Consider the following 20,267-nt stretch of genomic DNA (forward strand, 5'->3'; position numbering starts at 1 on the left):
GCCTCTGGGCGCTGTGTCCATTCCGTGGGTGAAACCCTTTGACCTCAGAAGAGATGGGTTTTAATCTTTCTCCTGAAGGCCAAGTGGTCCACCTCCAAACGGATGGTAGTTGGTAGTGCATTCCACAGTCGTGGTCCCTGGACTGCAAACCTTCGATCTCCTTTGGACTTGTATCTGGCTTTGGGTATCTGGACAAGGTTTTGATTGGTGGATCGCAGAATATGGTTGGGGTTATGAGCTTTTATTTTTTCGCAAAGGTATTGGGGGGCGTTTCCTTGAATACACTTATGCATTAGGCAGAGTGCCTTGAAGGAGATTCTGTCTTTTCCCGGCAACCAATGAAGGGATCTCAGTGAAGGTGAGATTGATTCCCATGTTTTTTTGCCGGTGACTAATCGAGCGGCCGTATTTTGAACGACTTGCAGACGAGTGATTTGGAATTTGGGGAGTCCGAGATAGAGGGCATTTGCATAGTCCAGTCTGGAATTGATAATTGTTCCCACCACGACTGCAATGTCTTCTTTCGGGATAAAGGGGGCGAGTCTGCGTAGTAGGCGCAGCAGATGGTGCGATCCGCTGACTACTGACCCTATTTGTGCATCCATTGTCATGTAGGTGTCAAAAATGACTCAGGAGACTTTTGACTTTGGAGCTAGGGGTGATAGTTTTACGCAGAATGGGCGGGGGTGACCATGTTGTCGTTGGATGATTTTTCCGGTTGGCTTGAAAGTTCTGTTTTCGAACCGTTGAGTTTAAGATAACTCTTTGAGCCTCCGCCCCAGTCCCAAGTCTTTTGCAGACGTACAGGTTTTCCTCTAAGGCCCCATACACACGAGAGGATCCATCCGCTGAAAAATCTCAGCGGATCGTTTTCAGCGGATGGATCCCCTGGTGTGTATGCTCCAGCGGATCTTTATCCGCAGATATTTCCGAATTCCAGCAGATAAAAATTTGTTGACATGCCAACAAATCTATCCGCTGGAATCGGATCCCGCGGATCGATCCGCTGGTCTGTACAGACTCACCGGATCGATCCGTCCGAGGGGATCCCCCGCATGCGTCGTAATGATTCGACGCATGCGTCATCATCGCGGCGACGCGTCATCGCCAGAGGATTTCGGCGCGGATTTCGATTCGATGGTGAGTACACTCCATCGGATGGAAATCCGCGCAAATCCTCGAGAGGATTTATCCGTGGATACGGTCCAATGGACCGTATCCGCGGATAAATCCTCTCGTGTGTATAGGGCCCAAGATTGCCCTGTATTTGGCTCCATCCATCTCCCCATCAACTCTGGCTAGCTTCCTTGTCCCTGCTGAAAAAAAGCATCTGCACAACATAATTCTGCCGCCACCATGTTTCACGTGGGGATGGTGTGTTCAAGGTGATGTGCAGTGTTCGTTTTCTGCCGCATACAACGTTTTGCTTTTAGACCAAAAAGTTAAATTTTGGTCTCATCTGACCAGAGCACCTTCTTCCACGTGTTTTCTGTGTCCTCCACATGGCTTCTCGAAAAAAAGCAAATTTTTATGGCTTTCTTTCAACAATGGCTTTCTTCTTGCTACATCTCGTTAGCTACATCTTTTCTTTTTTCCTTGGTTACTACGTACATCATCCACCCATGCATTATTCACTTCCTTTCCACGTCTTTCACCTTAATACACACATTTTGTTGATTTTTGCACATCTCCTATTGTCTCACTCTCCACTTCTGACGTTTCTTTATATCCTCTATGCATCACCCCCCTTTTCATCACTTCTAACACCATACATACATTTTATCACATGCACATTCTCTCTCTCTCTCATTTAATTATTCCTTCACCCAGTGTCTCCCATTTTCCCACCTCACTTTCACTTTATTGCTTTTATCCTATCACCCATCCAACTTTATCCCCACATCACACTTTATCCTGATTCTCATATTCTATTCTTATTTTTCATTTTCAATTGTGTTCTCATTGTTCATTTACCATCTACCTATTCCATTCATACTCACACCTAGCAGCACTTTCACCTTTTGTTATTGCACCTTATCATGGATACAACATTTCTACTTTCTTTACTCAATAATTTGTCATCAACCTATTAACACTGTACATTACTTTTCTGATTATTCTATATTTCTACAGCAATTGGCGCCTGTTTTGGCTTCATGCTCTTGGCTTCTGCCCCTGTCCCTTGGACCCCTCTCCGCCCCCCCCCCCTCACCCCTGTGCGTGGGGCACCTGTGCGACCTCTCGTAGGCCTGGAGTCTGTCTGCTCACCTGCATCGGCTTGATACCCGACACATGGGGAGGTTCTTTCCCCCAGCTGCTAATTGGTAATAATACTTAATATAAAGATTATTTTACTGCAGATGTTTCATTGTTGTTGGTGCTTTTGTCCTTTGAACAATTTCACCTATACAATGTATTCTTTCTTAGAGCATCTCCTTTTTTCCCCCTGAAGATGACCTCCACGGATTAGGTTGAAACACGTCAGGGCTTCAATTTTATTATAGAGTTATCATGCTATGTCATTATATATGTACCACCCATATGGCTGTATTATGATTTTTTTTTTTTTTTACTTAAAATTCAGAGTTCATGTTTTGAATCCAACAGATGTCCTCTTTGTGGAAAAAAAAATTTAAATAAAAATTCCGTTTTTGACACAAAAAGGTCCCAAAAATTCCTTGCTGTAACACAAAGCCCCCTGGGGTAAATTTCCTTTTCATTATTATTTGGGGTGTGCAGCACACTTACCCACAGTCAGTATCGCTTTTCCCTTGCTACCATAATACAAAAAGAGGGCTACATGGCAGAAAATATTTATCTGCCATAAAAAAAAAAAAAAAGTGGACTGGCTCAAAATACAGTTGTCAAAAGATAAAAGGGGTTGTAAACCCTTGTGTTTTTTCACCTCAATGCATTCTTTGGACGCAGCAGGACACGGGTTCCCCGAGAGAGAGCGCTTCTCAGAAGGGGCACTTGCGAAGAGGAGGAGCCAGGAGCACCTCTGAGGCACCCCAGAAGAGGGTCAGGCCAACTTGTGCAAAACCAACTGCACAGATGAGGCAAGTATGACATGTTTGTTTTTTAAAAAGGAAGGTTTACATATCCTTTAAAATGCAGCTATGGACATTGCTAGCGATACCATTTTCCATACAAGGGCTTGTCTGTCATTGGACGTCAAAAGGAACACACATGCTTAGAGAAATAAATGTGCTACCCTGCAGACATCTCCTTTTCAAATGACCTCTTGCCCGTTTGTTGCATTGCTTCAATGATTTGAATCACTACAATCATGCAGTTTAGCCATTGCAAAAAAACTGATCTACAGATTTTTTTCTGGAACAGCTACTCAGTTTTTTAAAGCTGAACTCCAGATACAGAAAATACAAGAATGTCTTAATCGGAAAATAACACTGCATTTTGGCACTGTTGCAACCATATGCCTGCTCATCAGCATTCCAAAGGAGACTTTCTAGCCATATTTTAAGTGCTGTCCCTATCCCTGGTAACTCAGCAGATGTGGGCAGGCTGTGCAAGCACAAGCATGTATATTTCCCCTTCAGTGCACTCCCAATCTTTGAATGGTGAGATAAGATATCAGCAGTGTTTTCAGTGGGAAGGCCAATTAACTGACGCCATAAGAAGAAGCAGTAAGCCCAACCACTGTATAGGTCTGTAAAGCAGAAATCTATGCAGAAAACAAATGTAGTCATTTATTTATTATAGGTACTTATAATATCAATTACACAGCACTTTACACATATATTGTACATTTACATCAGTTTCTGCCCTCAGGGAGCTTACAATCTAAGGTCCCCAACTCACATTCATACACATACTAGGGCCAATTTAGACAGAAAACAATTACCTACCAGTACGCATTTGGAGTGTGGGAGGAAAGTGGAGTACCCGGAGGAAACCCACGCAGGCACATGGAGAACATGCAAACTCCAGGCATGTAGTGCTGTAGTTACTAACTTTTCATTAATAGTTTGAAAAAGTACACAGAAAAATAAATACCAGTTCTCCACCTCTCCCAAGCATATACCTGCCTTTCTTTCACCACTCTGTTTAGTGACGGCAGCTTAAATCACTTCAACATAGAGCTGCACGATTCTGGGAAAAATGAGAATCGCTATTCTTTTGCATTGAATGAAGATCACGATTATCTCACGATTCTCAAAAATTTATTTATTTAAAGTAATTTTCAACACAAAACGGAGCTTATGTGCCTAAAAGCAGTATATGTAAATCTGACGGACTGTTTACATGTTAACTAGTAGCCGACCAGCCGCCGTCATTCTACGGCGGCAGGTCGGTTCTCCTGGGCGAGAGCCCGTAGCTCCAAGTCGGCTCCTGGGCGATCGAGCCCGCCGGGCACACGCGGCCGTGCGTGTGCCCGGCGGGCTCGATCGCCGCCGGGCACCCGCGATTGCTCGTTACAGAGCGGGGACCGGGAGCTGTGTGTGTAAACACACAGCTCCCGGTCCTGTCAGGGGGGGAAACGCTGATCCTCTGTTCATACAATGTATGAACAGAAGATCAGTGTTTCCCCTAGTGAGGCCACCCCCCCTACAGTAAGAACACACCCAGGGACATACTTAACCCCTTCCCCCGCCCCCTAGTCTTAACCCCTTCACTGCCAGTGGCATTTTTATAGTAATCCAATGCATTTTTATAGCACTGATAGCTATAAAAATGCCAATGGTCCAAAAAATGTGTCAAAAGTGTCCAAAGTGTCCGCCTTAATGTCGCAGTACCGAAAAAAGAAAAAAAAACGCTGATCGCCGCCATTACAAAAATATATTAATAAAAAATGACAAAAATACCACCTATTTTGTAAACTCTATAACTTTTGCGCAAACCAATCAATAAACGCTTATTGCGATTTTTTTTTTTACGAAAAATACGTATTGTCCTAAACTGAGGAAAAATATATATATATATATATATATATATATATATATATATATATATATATATATATATATATATATATATATATTTTTTTTTTTTGGTTTTTTGGGGGGATATTTATTATAGCAAAAAGTAAAAAATATTCATTTTTTTCAAAATTGTCGCTCTATTTTTGTTTATAAAGCAAAAACTAAAAACCGCAGAGGAGATCAAATACCACCAAAAGAAAGCTCTATTTGTGGGGAAAAAAGGACGCCAATTTTTCAAAAAGTGCTCTGGTGTTTGGGCAGCAATATGGTCCGGGGGTTAAGTGGTTAAACCTGCTGACCTTACATGCTTGCTAATGTGAAAGAACAGCTCTGATTTTCACATTTAACTAAATGTGAAAATCAGAGGTGTTCTGTCACATTAGCAAGCATGCAAGGTTTGCTGCGGCTTTTAAAATTTAACATGTAAAACAGTCCGTCAGATTTACATATACTGTATTTAGGCACATAAGCTCAGTTTTGTGTTGAAAATAACTGTGAAAGCTAAAACTCCGTTGGGTGTAACCAGATGTACGCTTGCCCCCTTGTTCTCACTAACATTACTGTGCAGGAGTGTGGGGTGGAGCAAGATGGCGGCGACGAAACGTCTTCCTGACGAGACAGCCACCGCCGAGCGTACCAAGATGGCCGCCGCTCTAGAGCTAGGCCGAAGTCGGGAACTTTCCTATGGCCGCACCCGAGTAGCGGTACCGCTCGATCTGCACCATTTGCGTTCCATGGTGAATCCGACTAATCGTGCAGCTCTACTTCAACATCATCAAGCTAGTTTGTGGATATGAAATGCTGGACAAGCAAAGAATTTACAGAAACTTGGAGGCTTTTTGCCAAGAAGAGCAAGCAATCAGACAACAACATGAAAAAATAAGTGGCCTTATTCACAACTATCACAGAAGAGTCCAAGCCACTGCACAGGGGGCAATACATTAAGAACGAGGGAAAGTTAAACATTTGAACAGACAACTTTATTATTTTCCTGTAGTGGTAGATCTTGTTTAAATGGTTGTTCTATTCTGCGATGATTCACAGCAGTAGTAAACTCTCTACATGCGGTCGAGTCGTTTTAACCACTTGCCAACCATCCGCAGTCATACTGCGGCAGGTCGGCACGTTCCCGTGAACAGTACGTCTGCCTTTGAAACGGTGATAGCAGGCGTGTGCCCGCTGCACTGCGGGGGGGGGGGGGGGGGGGGGGGAGTGGGCGATGTGCGTGGCCGGTGGTCACAATGACCTCCGGCCACGAGAGCCAGAACGGTGCTGTGTGTGTGTAAACGCACAAATCCCTGTTCTAAGAGAGAACGATTGTGTGTTCCCAATAGCTAGGAACAACAATATGTCATCTCTGCTAGTCAGTCTCATTCCCCCACAGTTAGAACACACAAGACGGAACACAGTTAACCCCTTCCCTGCCAGTGACATTTACACAGTAATCAGTGCATTTTTATAGCACTGATCGCTATATACCAGGGATCAGCAATTAGCGGACCTCCAGCTGTTGCAGAACTACAAGTCCCATGAGGCATAGCGAGACTCTGACAGCCACAAGCATGACAGCCAAAGGCAGAGCATGATGGGACTTGTAGTTTTGCAACAGCTGGAGGTCCGCTAATTGCACATCCCTGCTATATACAGTAATTTCAATGGTTCCAAAAATGTGTCAAAAGTGTCCGATCTGTCCGCCATAATGTCGCAGCCCTGATAAAAATGGCTGATCGCCGCCATTACTAGTATTAAAAAAAAAAAAAAGCCATAAATCTTTCCCCTATTTTGTAGATGCTATAACCAATCAATATACGAGTATTGTGATTTTTATTACCAAAAATATGTAGAAGAATACATATCAGCCTAAACTGAGGGAAAACATTTGCTTTAATAAAAATAAATAATTGGGGAGATTATAGCAAAAAAGGTACAAAAATTGTGTTTTTTTTTCAAAATTGTCACTCTTGTTTATAACGCAAAAAATAAAAACTGCACAGATCAAATACCACCAAAAGAAAGCTCCATTTGTGGGGGGGGGGACGGACATCAATTTTGTTTGGGGACAACGTTGTAAGACCGCGCAATTGTCAGTTAAAGTGACGCAGTGCTGTATCACAAAAAACTACCTGGTCATTAAGCAGCCAAATCTTACTGGGCTGGTTATTAAAGGCCGCACCGTGATGACGTCGCTCCTGAACACGAGTCATGATCGCAGCAGCAGCTGCTACAGATGTGAATATGTCTTGAACGGACAGGTAAGCTTCATTATAGGCACAACTGAAACAAGCAAAACTTTACTAGTCAATCATATAAGAAAAAAATAAAATAACATATTGTTTGGGCTGATCACTCAAGTTTTCTTAAAGCGGAGTCCCACCCAAAAGTGGAACTTCCGCTTTAAACACTCCTCACCCACTTATGTGCCACATTTGGTATGCAATTTTTTTGGGGAGTGGGACTTCCTGTCCCACTTTCTCCTTCGAGCCACCTAGGAGACTCCTCCTCTCCACCTAGGTGGCACCTCCCTCTAAGCGATCTCCTGGGACACGTGACAGGTCCCAGGAGATCGCCTATCCACTCTGAGTGCGTGCCCGGCCGGGTGCACAGAGTGGCAATGGAGGCGCCGGCGGAGAGGAGAGGGAGAGAAGCGGCTGCATTGCTGGACTGTGGAACAGGTAAGTGTCTGTTTTTTTGTAGCTGCTGACTTTTAATAAACATAAAAAGCTTGGAACTCTGCTTTAAAAACTGTCCGCCTCTGGCAGGGGTATGTCAACTTATGTAAAGTGTATCCGTTTCTAGATAACCTTTAAACTGGCAGGCTGGCACAGGCAAATGCATTTCTCAGAAAAATAATACATACACTGAAAAGAAAACTTAAAAGTAAAATGGTTGTCCTAACAACTTACTAGAGATTGACCATAAAATGCAATGACTTTTTCGAAAGGTAAGGCATGACTATGGTAAATTACACACTCACACAGTCATGGTACATTCTCTAAAGACATGCAAGTCTTTACATTAGCAGAAACATCAAGGTTAAAAAAAAAAAAAATGTACGTACTGTATATGCGAGGCTCTGATCATTCCTAAACAGCCTCATTGGGACTACTTAACCTGAGGAAAAGCTGCATTTTTTGGTCTGTCCAGTAGAGCTGCACGATTCTGGCCAAAATGAGAATCACGATTCTCACGGCGTAAAATCTTTTACATTTATACAAAAAAAAAAAAAGCGCTAACTTTTCTGGCTATTTTTTTTAAAATTAAAGTAATTTTTTCAAACAAAATTGCATTTAAAAAGACTGCTGCGCAAATACAGTGCAACATAAAATATTGCAACAACCGCCATTTTATTCTCTAGGGTCTCTGCTAAAAAAATATATAATGTTTGGGGGTTCCAAGTAATTTTCTAGCAAAAAAATAAATAAATGATTTTAACTTGAAAAGAGCTGACAGAAAAAGGTTTGGTGTTTAAAGTGGAGGTTCACCCGGAAATGAAAATTTTTAAGATTAGATTGAGGCTCGTTTTGTCTAGGGGAATCGGGTAGTTTTTTTTAAATCGAAGCCGTACTTACCGTTTTAGAGATACATCTTCTCCGCCGCTTCCGGGTATGGGCTGCGGGACTGGGTGTTCCTTCTTGATTGACAGTCTTCCGACGGTCGCATCTATCACGATTTTCCGAAAGTAGCCGAACGTCGGTGCACAGGCGCCGTATAGAGCCGCACAGGCGCCGTATAGAGCCGCACCGACGTTCGGCTTCTTTCGGCTACTCGTGACGCGATAGATGCGACTGTCGGAAGCCTGTCAATCAAGAAGGAACCCCCTGTCCCGAAGACCATACCCGGAAGCGGCGGAGAAGATCGCTCTCTAAAACGGTAAGTACTGCTTCGTTTTTAAAAAAACGACCTGATTCCCCTAGACAAAATGAGCATGAGCCCTGGTTCACACTGGGTACGATTTGGAACGATTTGAGATGCGATTTGACATGTCAAATCGCATCTCAAATCGGCGGCAATTGTCGGCAATGGCACTGTCCTAATCAGTGCGACGCCGCATCTGCGATTTCAAAAAGTAGTTCCTGTACTACTTTTTGCGATTTCGGGCCGCGATTTACATTAAATTGTGTCCGAAATCGCGGCAAATCGCGGCAAAATCGCGGTAAAATCGCGCATTTTACCGCGATTTTGAATTCGCAGCAGTGTGAACCTAGGCTGAATCTAATCTTAAAATTTTTTTTTAGGGTGAACTCCCGCTATAAGTGGTTAAACGTTCCCTAATTTACATACAGAAGTTTATTCCTTTGATGTGATACAATGTTTAGATTTAACTTTTCCACTGATAAAGAATGTTTTGAAAACTTGGCAGGCTGCCCAGACTTTGACTTTTGGCTGAGAGCAGACAGGAAATTCTTTGCATACCAAAGTGCAGAGAGAAAATTATTTTCATGTCAAAGATGGTGAAACCCTGTGTCAAGAATTGCAACGGGAAAAAGATGCGATAACGATTCTTGACGATTAATCGTGCAGTTGCTCTAGATCAGTGATGGTGAACCTTGGCACCCCAGATGTTTTGGAACTACATTTACTCAACTACACTGCAGAGTGCATGAGCATCATGAAAAATGTAGTTCCAAAACATCTGGAGGGCCAAGGTTCACCATCGCTGCTCTGGATCTTAGTAAAGCAGCGGACACTCCATCATCCAATTGTACAAAAAAAAAAAATATGCTGTTTTTTATTTTCCTTGTATGTGATTGGGTATTCTTTGCAAAGTGAAGCTTACCAAGCTCTGGAGCAAGTGCGCTTGCAGTGCACGGTATATTTTCCTTTAGTAAATCAACTCCAATGTTACAGAATGGAATCTCTGTTTGCACAGTGGTGTTGGAAGCAAACTGACCACATCAGCATGGATTTGCTTTCTCTGTGCTTGCCATGGTTAGAAAGCAGCAGCCAGAGAGCGAGACTGATAGAATAACCAGGTATTAGCTGTTCATAATGAAACTTAGGTCTCTTGGCCAGCTCAGCGGGAGATCTCTCCGTGGATCTCCGCTGAGCCAGCGGATGACAGGTCCCTCTCTGCTCACTGAGCGGGGAGGGGCTTGTCCAGTGCCGCTGTCTCCTATGGAGAGATCTGATGAAAAACAGACAGCATGTCCGTTTTCATCAGATCTCAAACGATCCACCATGGACGGATGGCGACGTAGCCATTTGTCTGATTTTAGTGAATCGGGTCGGATATCGGCGGACATGTCACCACTGACATCCGACACTCCATAGAGAAGAATGGAGCGGCAGTTCAGGTCCGCCGAAAAAACTGACAGGCGGACCTGAATGACCTGACCGCGTGAAAGGGGCCTTAAAGCAGAGTTCCACACAAAAATTGAACTCCTGTTTTAAGTGACGGTGACCCCCTGACATGCCACATTTGACATGTCATTTTTTTGGGGGGGGGGGGGGGCACGCTTTTTAGAGGCATCCAGCTTCCACTTCCTCCCGGGGCTCCGGAAGGAAGTACACCTCTCCCCTCCCTCCCTGCAATCTTCTGGAACGTTACAGATCCCAGAAGATTTCCTTGCCATTCACAGCACGCAGCGTGGCTCACGCATGCGCAGTGCGTGCTCGTCTTTGAAGCCACAGCTGGGCGCCCACAGTTACAATGCCAGCACCGCAGAGAGGAGCGGGGCTTTGTTCGCCCACATCGCTGGACTGTAGGACAGGTGAGTGTCTGATTATTAAAAGTCAACAGCTACACTTTTTGTAGCGGCTGACTATTAAATGTGTGGAACTCCGCTTAAAAATAAATAAATGGGTTATATACCAGAGTTCATATGGGTAAAGGTATAATACATGCACACAATTTAATTTTTTCACATAGATTTTTTAGATGATTCAAAAATTCAGTTCTATTGAAAAACGATACTGTTGCTATATTTTGTGACACATGAGGAATTTGTGCAGGCTTGTGAAGTTACTGCCAGGTCACCTTTTTAAAACTATCACTGGACTTAATTTGACTGTAATGCACAGACACATTGAAAACTACACATTTAACTGAATGAGCCCTTTCAGCCAACACTATCATCACCTTCCAAGAAAAATACAGCATTTCAGTCCGAACAGCTCTACAACTAAAAGAGGATTTTATCACAACCCAAAAGACTATCACACAGCAAATGAAGACACACAAATGGAACAAATACAGATCAAAGAGACACACTACAAGATAAAGCAATTACCTTAGTGTACAAATGCATAAACTACTCCATGCATATATATCATTATGGCCCCAGGCTGCTCCCAACACCTTCAGATCAAAGGCAAGCCAAGCAATCTTCCATCCTACTATTTGTAAGCCTTTGATATGACATAGTAGACGTCACGATCTACACATTTTTATATCAGGAAATGAAAGCTGCACACCAAGTCTGATAAAACATGGGACGGGAGTATTTATTATATTTGCACAGACTACCACGATTCACTGCTTCCACATTTACAACAAAGAGAGAAACTGAAAACGCGGCATGATCTACCACGATACACTTCTAGCCTATCAAACCTTGTACTTTCCTGATTCTAAGATAAAATGCTTTGCGGTTATGGATCTGACATACAGTACTAAAGATGAACCGAAATTTTGGCGGCCGAAAATAGAATTTTCAGCATTTTGCGGAGAGAGAAAAAGTACAAAATTTTACCACCAATTTACTGTGCTTATGGTGTGTTTTTCATAGGTCATGGAACTCAAAATTGCATCAAAAATATAACACTGGTGTGTTATTGATGCATTTTCAATGCAATTCAATGAGGAGGTGCATTGTTTTATGCAGCAAGATTTTTACCACCACAACGGAAGCGCAACAGACCAATGTGAAGACATACATAGAACTTAAAGGGATGCATTTTTCTTGAGCTAAAGGTGCCGATAATGGGCAACAATAAATTTAAATTCATGGTATTAATTAAAAAGTAGAATATAATATAATTATATATAAAAATATATTATTTAGAAAACCATAAAACAAATTAACACCACACTGATGTTTGCTTTGGCCACACGTGCATCCTCGATACTAAAATTTCCATTCAGTGCACCTCTATACAGTATAGAAGAGAAAGGTGATTGCATGCCTTCTTAATAACTATATTTAACCACTTCCCGCCCGGCCTATGGCCGATTTACGTCCGGGAAGTGGTTTTGAAATCCTGACTGGACGTCCTGCAGGATTTCATGGCGCGCAGCGTGACGATGCGGGGTGTCAGTCTGACACCCTGCATCTCCGATCTCGGTAAAGAGCCTCCGGCGGAGACTCTTTACCACGTGATCAGCCGTGTCCAACCACGGCTGATCACGATGTAAACAGGAAGAGCCGTTGATGGCTCTTCCTCACTCGCGTCTGACAGACGCGAGTAGAGGAGAGCCGATCGGCGGCTCTCCTGACAGGGGGGGTTCGCGCTGATTGTTTATCAGCGCAGCCCCCCCTCGGATCACCACACTGGACTACCAGGGAAGCCCACCCTGGACCACCAGGGAAGGGCAAATAAAAAAAAAAAAGCCTGAAAAAAAAAAAAAAAAAAAAAAAGATGCCAGTCAGTGCCCACAAATGGGCACTGACTGGCAACATGGGTAAATCAGTGCTGCCCCACAGTGGCCATCAGTGCCACCCCAGTGGCCATCAGTGCCACCCCACAGTGCCCATCCATGCCCAGTGCCCACCTATCAGTGCCACCCATAAGTATCCATCAGTGCCACCCATAAGTGCTGCCCATGTGTGCCCATCAGTGACGCCTATGTGTGCCCATCAGTGACGCCTATGTGTGCCCATCAGTGACGCCTATGTGTGCCCATCAGTGACGCCTATGTGTGCCCATCAGTGACGCCTATGTGTGCCCATCAGTGACGCCTATGTGTGCCCATCAGTGACGCCTATGTGTGCCCATCAGTGACGCCTATGTGTGCCCATCAGTGACGCCTATGTGTGCCCATCAGTGACGCCTATGTGTGCCCATCAGTGACGCCTATGTGTGCCCATCAGTGACGCCTATGTGTGCCCATCAGTGACGCCTATGTGTGCCCATCAGTGACGCCTATGTGTGCCCATCAGTGACGCCTATGTGTGCCCATCAGTGACGCCTATGTGTGCCCATCAGTGACGCATACCAGCGCCGCCAATCAGTGCCACCTCATCTGTGCCCGTCAGTACTACCTCATCGATGTCCATCAGTGCCATCTCATCGGTGCCCATCAGTGCCGCCATATCAGTGCCCGTAATTGAAAGAGAAAAACTTATTTACAAAAAAATTAACAGAAAAAAATAAAAACGTATTTTTTTTTCAAAATTTTCAGTCTTTTTTTAGTTGTTGCGCAAAAAAAAACAAAAAAAAAAAAACGCAGAGGTGATCAAATACCACCAAAAGAAAGCTCTATTTGTGGGGAAAAAAAGGACGCCAATTTTGTTTGGGTACAGTGTAGCATGACCGCGCGATTGCCATTCAAAGTGCGACAGTGCTGAAAGCTGAAAATTGGCTTGGGCGGAAAGGTGCGTAAGTGCCTGGTATGGAAGTGGTTAAATTGCATATACACATTAACAATGTACTTCTTTTAATTTCTTCTTTGTGGTCTGGTAAATATAATTTTGAATGTGTTCTACCTGTTTGATGAGCACAAAAAAGTACTTGTTGATCCTGCCAGCAAGGTTATATCAATCATATCTTTCTGCCCAGGTACGCAATTTTGCACTTCCAGGTCTGGGGCGCGCAAAACGGATGTTCGCAGGGACCCGCCGATTGTTTCCGAGAGAAGCAGAACGGTGGTCTGCCTATGTAAACAAGGCAGATCACCATTCTGTGACAAGGAAAGATACACGGCTCTCTGTCTTCCCACAGTACAAGCACCCCCCCCCCCACACACACACCCCACACACACACACCAAGCACTCCCTAGGAACAAAAGTAACCTTTTGATCACCCCTTTCCTGCCAGTGTCATTAGTACAGTGACAATGCATATTTTTTAGCACGGATCACTGTATCGGTGTCACTGGTCCTCAAAAAAGTGTCACTTTGTGTCCGATTTGTCTGCCGCAATCCCGAACAAAAGATGATCAGGACAGCCACACTCCAATCCAACGTAACTTGGTTCAGCTATGAGTAAACACTAAAGTTAGTGTGAAACGCGTCAGCTGTCCTAGGTTCTGTTGCTGTGACTTGTAGTGCCTGTTCCCAGTTTTTCACATTAAAGTTACGTTGGACTGGAGTGCGGCTGTCCTGATCATCTTTTGTTCTTAATTGCCATGTGCATTGCTAGCACCCTCAGTTCCTGAGAAGAAGATTTGCACCCAACAAGATCTGTCTGGAGTGGCAATCTCTGTCTCTGCCACGATCCAGTTATAAGTTGCTGATTGCCACCATTAATAGTAAAAAAAAAAAAAATATCCCATAGTTTGCAGACCATGTAAAACTTTTGCGCAAACCAATCAATACACCCTCTTATTGGAATTTGGAATACCGAAAACGTGTAGCAGAATACATATTGGCCTAAATTTATGAAGAACGTTTTTTTTAAAAAAAATTGCAAGTAAAAAAAAATCTTTCAAAATTGCAGGTCTTTTTTTTTTTTACAGCGCAAAAAATAAAATAAATAAAAATCGCAGAGGCGGTCGAATACCACCAAAATAAAGATCTATTTGTGGGGGGAGGGGGGATGAAAAGGGACATCAATTTTATTTAGGTAGAGCATCGCATGACTGCTCCATTGTCAGCTAAAGTAACACAGTGCCGCATCACAAAAAATGGCCTGGTCATGAAGGGGGGAAACCTCCCAGAGATGAACTGGTAATCTGAATCATCACATTCACTTCCATCAATTCTGTGGCACATTCACTATGCTCTAAGAGTAGGCACTGCAGTGTCACAGAATGCACAGAGCCTGCCTTCTGAACTACAGAGGTGCTGAGAGGAGTTTCAGGAATCACTGCATGCAGGAAGCAAGGTACCATGGGATGTGTAGTCCTCAGATAAGGAAAGTAACAAGCAGAGGGGAAGCTGCAAAGCATGCAGGGAATCCAGGAAGTTGTGGAAAGATAACCAGCAGACAGGCATAACTTACAACATAAAAGGACATTTTTCAAGTAAGAGCTGGTTCACACAGGGGCGACTTGAAGTCGTGCAACATGAGAAATTCAATGGAAGTGAATGGAGCCGTCTTAATGTACACTACTGCAATCGCTCCGACTTCAGAAAAGGTTCCTGTACTACTTCAATCCGACTTCTATCTATTGATAGAAGCGACTGAAGTGTTTTTCTAGGAAGTGAAAATAGTTTTGAAGGGCAAACCCCTTCCTCCCACAGAGCAGATTATTATTATTTGATTGGCCACTGGCTTTGACCCCTTTCCTGGAGGCGACTTGAGTCGCGTTGTTAGTCGCCCCAAGTGGCGCTCAAGTCGTCTCCAAGTTGCCTGTGAAAGTCGCACTGGAAGTCGTATTGCCCCAGTGTGAACCGGCTCTTCGCCTAAACTGGATTGTCAAACGTAATTATTGCTTGTATTTTTATTACAATGCTAATGTATGGCGACAGCATACACTTTATTTTAATAACATCTCCTTGAACCACTTCAGCCCCGGAAACATTTAGGCGCTGTGATTGGACGCCTGAGAGAGGACAGAAGACATATAGGACGTGCAGGACACCGCCACTGACCCGCTGTGAGACAGGTAAGTGCCGGGCAGCATTTGATGGGGCACAGTTGCGGCAATTGATGGGGCACACTGGCGGCACTTGATGTTTTTTTTTTATTTTCAATTTGTTTGCGCCCTCCAAAAATTTTGAGCACCAGCCGCCACTGCTGAGACAGGAAATTTACTTAAAAGGTTTCCTCCGTGTCAAATGAGAAAGTTTGCTCAAAGCCCATCTCATGACCCCTAGCGCATATCCTGAAAGGGTCCATTAGCTGTACATACGTAAAAGATGCCCACAATCTACCTGTACACTCGCTTTGTATCTCTTTTTACAAAAACAATCAAATATTGAAAAGAAAAAGTTGTCCACAATGCTGGGAGGTCCTCAGGGAGCGGTAAGTGGCCATCTGGAGTATGGAGTGACTTTGTGGTGTCCCTCAAGATCAGTATGTAATGTCAGGGAACTCCAGGCAAACTCTTCCCATAACACAGAGGGAACTGTGAGGGACATGGTGGGGAGAAGTCCTGTCCCCGCACACTCCGTACATCACCGGCTCCCTGGCACCATGCCAGTCTATGGGGGGGCACCGGCTGTGTGAGAAAGGTGGGAAGTGTCTGTAAAATAAAGTTCTCTCACCTTCTGCTCAGTACCGGGCTGCCGTCTTCTCTCTGTCTTCAGCTCTCACTTCACCTCCTCCTCCCTCTCACCGATTTCTCTGTGCCCTCAGGCTCTCAGTCTCTCCCTCTGACATCACCGGAAGTCCTACCTGTCCTGAGGAGCCCCACCGGAAGACAAGCTTGAATGGAGCGCACGGCATCACGGGACTTGTAGTCTTTCCCTTATTTGTTCGTTACCCGCCAGTATTGCAGACATAAAGCCTGAGGAGACTCGGTGTATTCGAACATGGAACGGCGGCTGAGTCAATGCAGCGAGGTCCACGGAGGGAAGAAAGTGTCCAATGCTTGACGTTTGTTAAGTGTCTGGGATTGGGCTGCTAAGATTTTAATATATTTGCATCTGTGGTAATTGAGGTGATAGGCTTGTCCGCAACTAGACTTTCTTGCCAAATTAGTGATATGCCATGGATTTTAGAGGCATTACCGAAAATATAACCAAATGCAAAACTTTATATTTTTTCGGACAGAGGCATTAGAACTCCTGTCAGTTTTTATTGCTGTCTGTGCCCCTGCTGTGGAGATTTGCCTTTCTATTTGTCCAGTTTACTGTTATCACTGAAAAATAAAATAAAATCCAGAATTTTTGGTTAGCAGATATCCAAGGCTCCATGTACACGGGACGTTTTAACAACTGCTCCTAAATTATTAAACTTGACAGATAGTAACTTACGTTTAAAACGCCTGTTTTGCCTTGTTTGCGTTTAAAAATATATATATAAAAAAATGCCTGGCATTGATCGACGAGTGCATGACTGAAAACTCAACGGATCCAAAACAGAACTTCTCCATGCAAACCGAAAGACTAAAGCTAGGACCTCATGGACACCACCCACCGTTGCGTTTGCGTTTTTTTTACCACTGGGTTTTTATTTTTTGCGATATAAGTGAAAAAAGAGCGAAAATCTTGAAAAAAGGCATTTAGTAAGAGGCATGGTGAGTTTTTTAAAGTTCACCGAATTCGTTTTTTTTTTCTATTTTCCCCTTAGCTTCATGCTCGTTTTGTCTAGGGGAATCGGCTATTTGTTTTAAAATATGATCCGTACTTACCCGTTTTCGAGATGCATCTTCTCCGCCGCTTCCGGGTATGGGTCTTCGGGAGCGGGCGTTCCTTCTTGATTGACAGTCTTCCGAGAGGCTTCCGACGGTCGCATCCATCGCGTCACTCGTAGCCGAAAGAAGCCGAACGTCGGTGCGGCTCTATACTGCGCCTGCGCACCGACGTTCGGCTTCTTTCGGAAAATCGTGACGCGATGGATGCGACCGTCGGAAGCCTCTCGGAAGACTGTCAATCAAGAAGGAACGCCCAGTCCCGCAGCCCATACCCGGAAGCGGCGGAGAAGATGCATCTCGTAAACGGGTAAGTACGGATCATATTTTAAAACAAATAGCCGATTCCCCTAGACAAAACGAGCATGAAGCTAAGGGGAAAATGTGTTCGCTATGGGTGAACCTCCGCTTTAAGTTGTACTGTATTTATTGGCGTATAACACTCAATTTTTTACCCTGAAAATAGAGGGTAAACTGTGCCTGCGTGTTATATGCAGGGGGTTGTGGAAAGTTAGGGTGCATGTTATACGCCGATAAATACGGTAATTTTTCCCGACAATTCTTAGGAAAATTAAGAAATGATTTTGTTTTTTTCACAAAATTGTCATATTAACCAGCCCCGGAAGGATTTACCCCCTTAATGACCAGAGCATTTTTTGCGATACTGCACTGCGCCGCTTTAACTGACAATTGTGTGGTCGTGCGATGTTGTACCCAAACAAAAAAAAAATCCCCACAAATGGAGCTTTCTTTTGGTGGTATTTGATCACCTCTGCGGTTTTTATTTTTTGCGCTATAAACAAAAAAAGGCTGACAATTTTGGAAAAAAAAATTGTTCTTTAACTTTCTGCTATAATACATATCCAAAAAAAAATATGTTAAACAAATTATTCATCAGTTTAGGCCAATATATATTCTACATATTTTTTGATAAAAAAAATCGCAATAGGCGTATATTGATTAGTTTGCGCTAGGGGTGCAACGGATCAAAAAACTCACGGATCGGATCGATCCTCGGATCAGGAGTCACGGATCGGATCATTTTCGGATCAGCAAAAAAAAAAAAAGGGTCCGTTTTTTCATTGGTCCAAAAAAAAAAATTATATATATATATATATATATATATAATATATATTTTTTTTTTTTTTTTGGACCAATGAAAAAACGGAACTTTTTTTTTTTTTTTTTTTTGCTGATCCGAAAAAAGAGCACAATCTTGATGTTTTTACAGCAAAAAAAAATATATATATATATATATATATATTTTTTTTTTTTTGCTGTAAAAACATCAAGATTGTACTTTAAGTCCCAAACAGCCTCACCTGCTTCCTCTTTAATCCACCCCTGTGAATTGCTATTGTGCTCTTTTTTCCCCCTTTCCCCCCCCTCCTCTCACACCAGTGCTTCACTGCTAACATTCCCATTCAGCTTGCTAGAGCCCAGTGCACAGCGTGACACGCCTCCCCGGGGAGGCGTGTCATGCTGGGCTCTGGCAAGCAGACTGGCCGCCGCTCCGGAGCTAGGCCGAAGCCGGGGACTTTCCTAGGCCTAGGCTCCGGAGCGCTCCGCGGATCGCGGGGTGTGCCGATCCGAACGGGGTGGCCCGTTCGGATCACGGATCGGTGACGATCCGTTACACCCCTAGTTTGCGCAAAGTAAGTTATCGCATCTACAAACTGCGGGATAGATTTAAGGACTTTTATTTTTATTGTTTTTACTGGTAATGACGTCGATCTGCGCTTTTTTTTTTTTTTTTTTCAGGACTACGACATTTCGGTGGACAAATCTGACCCCAAATTACACTTTTTGGGGACCAGTGACATTATTACATTGATCAGTGCTATAAAAATGCACTGATCAATATAAAAAATACACTTTCAGGGAAGGGTTTAACACTAGGGGGCGATCAAGGGGTTAAGTGTGTTCCCTCAGCATGTTCTAACTGTAGCGGGGGTGGGCTTACTGAAACATGACAGAGATCACTGTTCCCAATCACTGGAAACAGTAGATCTCTGTCATGTCACTAGGCAGAACAGGAAAAATGCCTTGTTTACATAGGCAGTTCCCCGTTCTGCTTCTCCATATCGCAATCGCGGGCCACCAGCAGGTATCGAGCATGCAACCACGGTGCGCGTGTGCCCGCTATCCTGCTTTTATGGACTGACCTACAGGTACGTCAGTTCGCGCAGGAGAGCCGACCTGCCGCAGTATATCTGCATGAGCAGGTCGGCAAGTGGTTAAGTTATTTCTCACACACGGCATAGGCATACTTGCAATGACACCCCAAAATACATTCTGCTACTCCTCCTGAGTATGGCGATACCACATATGTGAGACTTTTACACAGCCTGGCCACATACAGAGGCCCGTCATACAGGGAGCACCGTAAGGCGTTCTAGGAGCATAAATTACACATATAATTTCCTAACTACCTATCACACCTTTAACTTAAGGAGCGGACCAATATGCTGCTAAATGACCCAAGGGGTTTTTAAAATACGGCACTGCGTCGCTTTAACAGACAATTGCGCGGTCGTGCGACATGGCTCCCAAACAAAATTGGCGTCCTTTTTTCCCCACAAATAGAGCTTTCTTTTGGTGGTATTTGATCACCTCTGTGGTTTTTATTTTTTGCGCTATAAACAAAATTGGAGCGACAATTTTGAAAAAAATGCAATATTTTTTACTTTTTGCTATAATAAATATCCCACAAAAACATATCTAAAAAAAAAAATTTTCCTCAGTTTAGGCCGATACGGATTCTTTTACCTATTTTTGGTAAAAAAAAATCGCAATAAGCGTTTATCGATTGGTTTGCGCAAAATTTATAGCGTTTACAAAATAGGGGATAATTTTATTGCATTTTTATAATTTTTTTTTTTTTACTACTAATGGCGGGGATCATCGATCGCTCCTGAAGCCACGGG

At 43.6% G+C, this 20,267-nt stretch overlaps 1 protein-coding gene across 2 annotated transcripts in view; it reads right to left on the bottom strand.

Annotated features, from left to right (window-relative positions):
• Positions 1-16,427, bottom strand: part of PHACTR4 (phosphatase and actin regulator 4) — a 143,544-nt gene extending 127,117 nt beyond the window's left edge. Inside the window, exon 1 of one of the 2 annotated variants that reach the window (XM_040337973.1) lies at positions 16,253-16,427. The gene's annotated coding sequence lies outside the window, so the exon portion shown is untranslated. The remainder of the gene's footprint in view (positions 1-16,252) is intronic. The other variant, XM_040337974.1, reaches the window with a different exon arrangement.
• Between the last annotated feature and the right edge of the window lie 3,840 nt (positions 16,428-20,267).

Source organism: Rana temporaria, chromosome 2 (assembly GCF_905171775.1).
Source record: "Rana temporaria chromosome 2, aRanTem1.1, whole genome shotgun sequence".
Taxonomy (NCBI): Eukaryota; Metazoa; Chordata; class Amphibia; order Anura; family Ranidae; genus Rana; species Rana temporaria.